This window comes from Rhinopithecus bieti, unplaced genomic scaffold (genome assembly GCF_001698545.2).
Source record: "Rhinopithecus bieti isolate Rb0 unplaced genomic scaffold, ASM169854v2 scaffold_69716, whole genome shotgun sequence".
Taxonomy (NCBI): domain Eukaryota; kingdom Metazoa; phylum Chordata; class Mammalia; order Primates; family Cercopithecidae; genus Rhinopithecus; species Rhinopithecus bieti.
In genome coordinates, this window is record NW_016826382.1 from 273,772 (window position 1) to 281,002 (window position 7,231).

The following is a 7,231-nucleotide window of genomic DNA, read 5'->3' on the forward strand; positions in this document are numbered from 1 at the left end:
TGAATGGGCAGAAACTGGAAGCATTCCCTTTGAAAACTTGCACAATACAGGGAAGCCCTCTCTCACCACTCCTATTCAACATGGTGTTGGAAGTTCAGGCTAGGGCAATCAGGCAAGAGAAAGAAATCAAGGGTATTCATTTAGGAAAACATGAAGTCAAATTGTCTCTGTTTGCAGATGACATGATTGTATATTTAGAACACAGCATTGTCTCAGCCCAAAATCTCTTTAAGATGACAAGTAACTTCAGCAAAGTCTCAGGATACACAATCAATGTGCAAAAATCACAAGCATTCTTATACACCAATAACAGACAAACAGAGAGCCAAATCATGAATGAACTCCTATTCACAATAGCTTCAAAGAGAAAAAAATACCTAGGAATCCAACTTACAAGTGATGTGAAGGACCTCTTCAAGGAGAACTGCAAACCACTGCTCAGTGAAATAAAAGAGGCCACAAACAAATGGAAGAACATATCATGCTCATGCATAGGAAGAATCAATATTGTGAAAATGCCATACTGCCCAAGGTAATTTATAGATTCAATGCCATCTTGATTAAGCTACCAATGAGTTTCTTCACAGAATTGGAAAAAACTGTTTTAAAGTTCGTATGGAACCAAAAAAGAGCCTGCATTACCAAGAAAATCCTAAGCCAAAAGAACAAAGCTGGATGCATCATGCTACCTGAGTTCAAACTATACTACAAGGCTACAGTAAGCATAACAGCATGGTACTTGTACCAAAGCAGAGATATAGACCAATGGAAAAAAACAGAGCCCTCAGAAATAATACCACACATCTACAACCATCTGATCTTTGACAAACCTGAGAAAAACAAGAAATGGGGAAAGGATTCCCTATTTAATAAATGGTGCTGGGAAAATGAGCTAGCCATAAGTAGAAAGCTGAAACTGGATCCTTTCCTTACTCTTTATAAGAAAATTAATTCAAGATGGATTAGAGACTTAAATGTTAGATCTAAAACCGTAAAAACCCTAGAAGAAAACCTAGGTAATACCATTCAGGACATAGGCATGGGCAAGAACTTCATGTCTAAAACACAAAAAGCAAGAGCAACAAAAGCCAAAATTGACAAATGGGGTCTAATTAAACTAAAGAGCTTCTGCACAGCAAAAGAAACTACCATCAGAGTGAACAGGCAACTTACAGTATGGGAGAAAATTTTTGCAATCTACTCATCTGACAAAGGGCTAATATCCAGAACCTATAAAGAACTCAATCAAATTTACAAGAAAAAAACAAGCAACCCCATCAAAAAGTGGGCAAAGGAAATGAACAGACACTTCTCAAAAGAAGACATTCATACAGCCAACAGACACATGAAAAAATGCTCATCATCACTCACCATCAGAGAAATGTAAATCAAAACCACAATGAGATACCATCTCGCACCAGTTAGAATGGCAATCATTAAAAAATCAGGAAACAAGAGGTGCTGGAGAGGATGTGGAGAAATTGGAACAGTTTTACACTGTTGGTGGGATTATAAACTAGTTCAACCATTATGGAAAACAGTGTGGCGATTCCTCAAGGATCTAGAACTAGAAATACCATTTGGCCCAGCCATCCCATTACTGAGGATATACCCAAAGGATTATAAGTCATGCTGCTATAAAGACATGTGCACACGCATGTTTATTGCGGCACTATTCACAATAGCAAAGACTTGGAATCAACCCAAATATCCATCAGTGACAGAGTGGATTAAGAAATTGTGGCACATACACACCATGGAATACTATGCAGCCATAAAAAAGGATGAGTTTGTGTCCTTTGTAGGGACACAGATGCAGTTGGAAACCATCATTCTTAGCAAACTATCACAAGAACAGAAAATACCGCATGTTCTCACTCATAGGTGGGAATTGAACAATGAAATCACTTGGACACAGGAAGGGAAGCATCACACACCGGGTCCTATTGTGGGTGGAGGGATAGCATTAGGAGATATACCTAATGTAAATGACAAGTTAATGGGTGCAGCACACCAACATGGCACATGTATATATATATATAACAAACCTGCATGTTGTGCACATGTACCCTAGAACTTAAAGTATAATAAAAACAAATTTAATACAAATTCTAATTTTCAAATATACATATGCACTTCATAAAAAGTTAAAAAACAGGAAGCCCAAAGTGACAAGACAGAAAAGGAAGAAGCCAAATCCAAAAAGTAAAAATCAAAATTAGAAAAGCTCTATAAAATGCTCTCAAACCATGAAATAGTTACGTGAACTGACAAACAAAATAAAAGTTGTTGAGAAAAATTAAAGGAGGCCTGAATAAATGTAGAGGTATACCATTTTCATGGATTGAAAAACTCAAAATAGTCAGGATGACAATTACCCCCCAGTTTGATCTATAGTTAAACACAATCACAATGTAAATCCTGGCGTGATTTTCTCTAGAAATTGATGCATTGATTATAAAATGTATATGAAAATGCAAAGCACATAAAATAATCCAAGCAATTTAGAAATATAGAAAACATTTAAAATATATTAGCACAGGATTTCAAGGCACACCGTAGAATGACATTGACTGAGTGATATTATCATAAAAATAGACACATAAATCAAAGGAACAGAATGTATATTATAGAAATAGTCTTATGCATATATGCTTAATTGACTTTCAATAAAGTTGTCAAGGTAGTTTGATAAGGAGAGAATAGTTTTTCAACATACTGTTCTGGAAATATTGGATACCCATACAAAAAATAAAAATAAAACTCGATCCTTACACCACCACATACATAATTACACCTCATATAGACATGATAACTTAAAAATGTCAAAACTGTACACATTTTAAAGAAAGCACAGGGGAAAATTTCTTCAACATGGGGTAGACAAAGACTTATTAGGAGACAGAAAACATGAATCTTAAAAGAAAAAAATGGCAATTGAACTATGTTAAAATTAAAATGTCTGCTTTAAAATGTTAGGCAATTTGATGGGTGTTAAACTGTGAAAATACTAAAAAACACTGAAATTTATAAATTTATACTTAAAAAGTATAAATTTTATGGTATAAAATTATAGCTCAATAATTTATATAAAAAGGAATGATTAATGAAATGGAAAGGTAATTCACATGCTAGGCTAACATATTTACAAAATATATACCTAATAAGGGGCTTGTATCCAGAATAAATATATATCTCTTATATAAAAAAAGAAGACATATAATTAAAATATGGTCAAAGATTTGAACACACACTTCACAAAGCAAGATATACAAATAACCACAGAGTACATACAAATGCTCAATATAATTATTCTTCCGAAGAATGCCTAATAAAATTAAAAGGAAAGATAACTATACATGTAATAAATTAAAAGACTGGCAATGCCTAGAGGTGGATAAGATAAGAAACCATTGGAAATTTTACAACATTGTTGGTTGGATTGAATTATGATGCAGCCTCTTTGAAAAACAGCTTGGAGGTTTATAAATAGCTAAACTCATATCTATTATGTGGCAGAGTCACTCCACTCCTAGGTATGTACCAAACATAAATGAACATATATGTCTATATAATGACTTGGAAACTCATATTTATAACAGTTTTATTCCTATTAGCCTCCAACTAGAAAGAATCCAAATATCTTTCAACAGTTCAATTTATCCTTCACTGAATAAATTGCAGTGTATTCATAAAATGGAATACTATTAAGCGGTGAAAAGAATGAACTGACAAATGACACATCATGAGTGAATCTCAGAAATATGTTAAGTGAAAGAAACTAGACACAAAAGTTAACATACTGTTTGATTCCCTTTACATGAAATTCTGGAAAAGGCCAAACAGTATTGACAGAAAACAGATTATTCTTTCTCTGGGACCAAGACTGAGTAGAATTGACCACAAGTCGTGAGGGGGGGAGTTCTGGCATTGTAGAAATGGTCTGTAATTTGACTGGAGTGTTTCTGGGACCAAGGCTGGGTAGAATTTATCACAAGGCTGGAGGGGGAGATTTCCAGCATTGTAGAAATGCTTTGTAATTTGATTGAGTATTGTTGCTTAGTATTGCTTAAATGTACCAAACTGTACATTTAAGTTGGGAACATTTTACATGATGTAAGTTAATCCCCTATAAAGTTAATTGTAATATTAAAAGTTTTCTAATAAAAATAACAGACAAGGTGGAACACTTTTACTTCAAAGCTCAAACACAATTATTGAACCAAGTAGCTGCTCAAATCTGTAAAGAAAAAAATGTAATAGGAAAATAAAATAGACAATTTTCAAAAGTTGGATAACAGTGTTTGATAATTTTTTAAAAAGTGTTTTACTTCTACTATCAAAGAAATGTAAATGGAATCAGGATATCATTTTTACATTTCATCTTGGCTAGAATTTAAGATTAAAAGTAACATTATATACATTATGGAGAAATTGGCATCTTCACATATTGTTAATGAAAGTGTAAGTTTTATAACCTTTGTGGAGATTATGTGCCAACACAATGCATATTAAAATTTGAAATAAGAATATATTTTCATTCAGCAATTTCATTTTGTGGGTAATGTGCAATTTTTCAAAAAACTATTTCATTTACCCAAACTCTGAGAAATTTATAAAATTAATAAAATGGCATTTATAAAGTTATTCCAAATATAGACAAAAATCAAAACTCCAGTATCTATTGCTAAGATTGAGGTAGGTTTACATACTGTTACTTTTTGAGAGTCTAGGAATTTAAAATAATAGGTTTGATGGAGAAAATAGAGGCTTGTGTATGCACTGGAAGATTAGGAGAATAAATGTCAGGAAAGCTGCTCTTGATTTTCTGAATTGCAAGGATCACAGGAAGCCCTCACAGATAGTCTTGGCTGCTGCAGTACTGATGGCTGATTCTCAGGAAATCTGAACGTGAAGGGCTAAAGTCCACATCTGTCATCTGATAAGTGCTGGCATATCACGTTGCCCCAAAAAACTGGCTTCCCTCTTCTGCATCCACATATTTCATGAATGCTCCTTTTTCATAAAGCCCTTTTGGCAAGGTGATATGGAAAATGGACCTCAGGATTTCCCGAATTTTTATTCCTACATTGTGGTACAGAGAACTTAGAAGTGTAAGTATCATACTAAGTATCAGTAAAATATAGTCAGCACAGGTTTCCCTTCTAGGTATTCACCATCCATACACATCCTTCTGTTGATGTTTAAATTTCCAAACAGTAATAATGAACATAATGCAAATACATCTCACATAAAGAGGTACCCACAATTATCTCTAAAAATGAAACAGAGTTCCACAAGTTAATAAATTATTTGATAGCCTTTTCTTAGTTGATGGAATTATAATGTTTTATACCATCAACACACCTTATATACACTGGTAGGTTAAGACAAGGTGGGAAAATGATCAACATACACATATATACATAATAAAGCAAGCAGTAAAATAAAACAGCTACTGCAATCCTTGTTTCTGTAAGTAAACATGACTATCACTGACGTTTATGATTTTTTAAAATTTCACCTATTTATATTCTTTTGAGCTCACCTCATCCCCCAACATTTCTGAAGGGCTTGAACCATTAGTGACTGCCTAAATTAGGTTGTTTTAGTCTTCTATTAAATTTTGCCTTTATATATGAAGTAATAAAAAATGCCCTAGAGCATCTAGATTCTAGACATACTATTTTCAGCCTTGGTAGTATAGCAGAAACACCCTATTTTTTCATTAAAAAAAAAAAAAAAAAAAACAGGATTCGTTTCTGTCTGTAGATTACTGGCACAGAAGGACAAAGTAGACAGAAGTGGCCAAGGGGCCTTCTCAATCTCCATTTTTGTGTTTGCTGGTGGAAGTAACACTCCTTTGTGAAATAACACTTCTAATCTACAAACTCAAACTTATGCGTGTAAGTCATTAGGAGTAATAACAGAAGGAATCATTTCATCTCCCCTTACATTGGTTCTCAGACTTACACATTCCTGTTATTAGAGAATGGGCACAATCCTTTGGCTATTGGTTCAGAGTATTTTCTGCTTTGTGCAGACACATGAGGCTGTACTAGGTGTTGTGCAGTAACTGAACCTCAAGTAAACCATTTCGTATTCTACCAGGTCACCTCCTTCTGAGTGGTGGAATACACAGAGTCTTCCTAGTATAATTTAGTAAATAATTTTAATTCTCTCACTGACTTGTGAGGTCACTTCGCCCAAAGACCAAGTTCTCATACAATATACACATACATTGTACATACAACCAAATACACATACATTAATTTCTGAGCTCTCTTTTCTGTCTCTATACTACTTATTTCTTCCTGCACCTATAACATGCTCTTTTTTATTACTAAAGCATATTTTTTTTACTAGGAAGAGTGAGGGCCTATATTACTTGCCCTTTCAAAATTGTTTTGTAATTTCGTGTAAATTTTGGAAATCTGATTGTCAGGGTGACTTCAAAATTTATGTAGGGATTTAGATTGGAATTATATTGGCTTTATAGATTAGCTTGAACAAAATTCACAACTCTATATTATTTTGTCATTCTGTTAAAATGCATTCATAAGATAACACACCGTTTGATGATAGAGCTCAGCTAGATTTTGTATACTTACTAAAATTTTAGGTTTTTGCAAAACATCTTAATGTTCTGAGTGAGAGTTTCTAGGGGCAGGGCCCTGGAAAATATAATTCAACCCTCTTTTCATTCTTAGAAACACTGAAGTTGAGTGTCACTGGACAAATACATCAGTCTTCTAACTTAAAATTCAGTAAAAGTCTTCCACTTGGACTGCTGCATTACAGTCTTAATTGTGGTGGGCTCTCCTTCAGAATCCATCACAACTTTCAAATGGACTCAACTTTCAAAGCATACATGGGCCAATTATGCTCATGACTTCAACTCCCCAGGCTTTTTCTGAGGCCACCTTTGAGAAACTGGTGACATTATTTGTTTCCAAAATGAGCTTGACTTTTTTTTTTTTTTTTTTGCAATCCTAGTCACTCATAAAACAGACTTTATTTTATTTTATTTTATTTTATTATACTTTAAGTTCTAGGGTACATGTGCATAACGTGCAGGTTTGTTACATATGTATATTTGTGCCATGTTGGTGTGCTGCATCCATCAACTCGTCAGCACCCATCAATTCATCATTTATATCATGTATAACTCCCCAATGCAATCCCTCCCCCCTCCCCCCTCCCCATGATAGGCCCCGGTGTGTGATGTTCC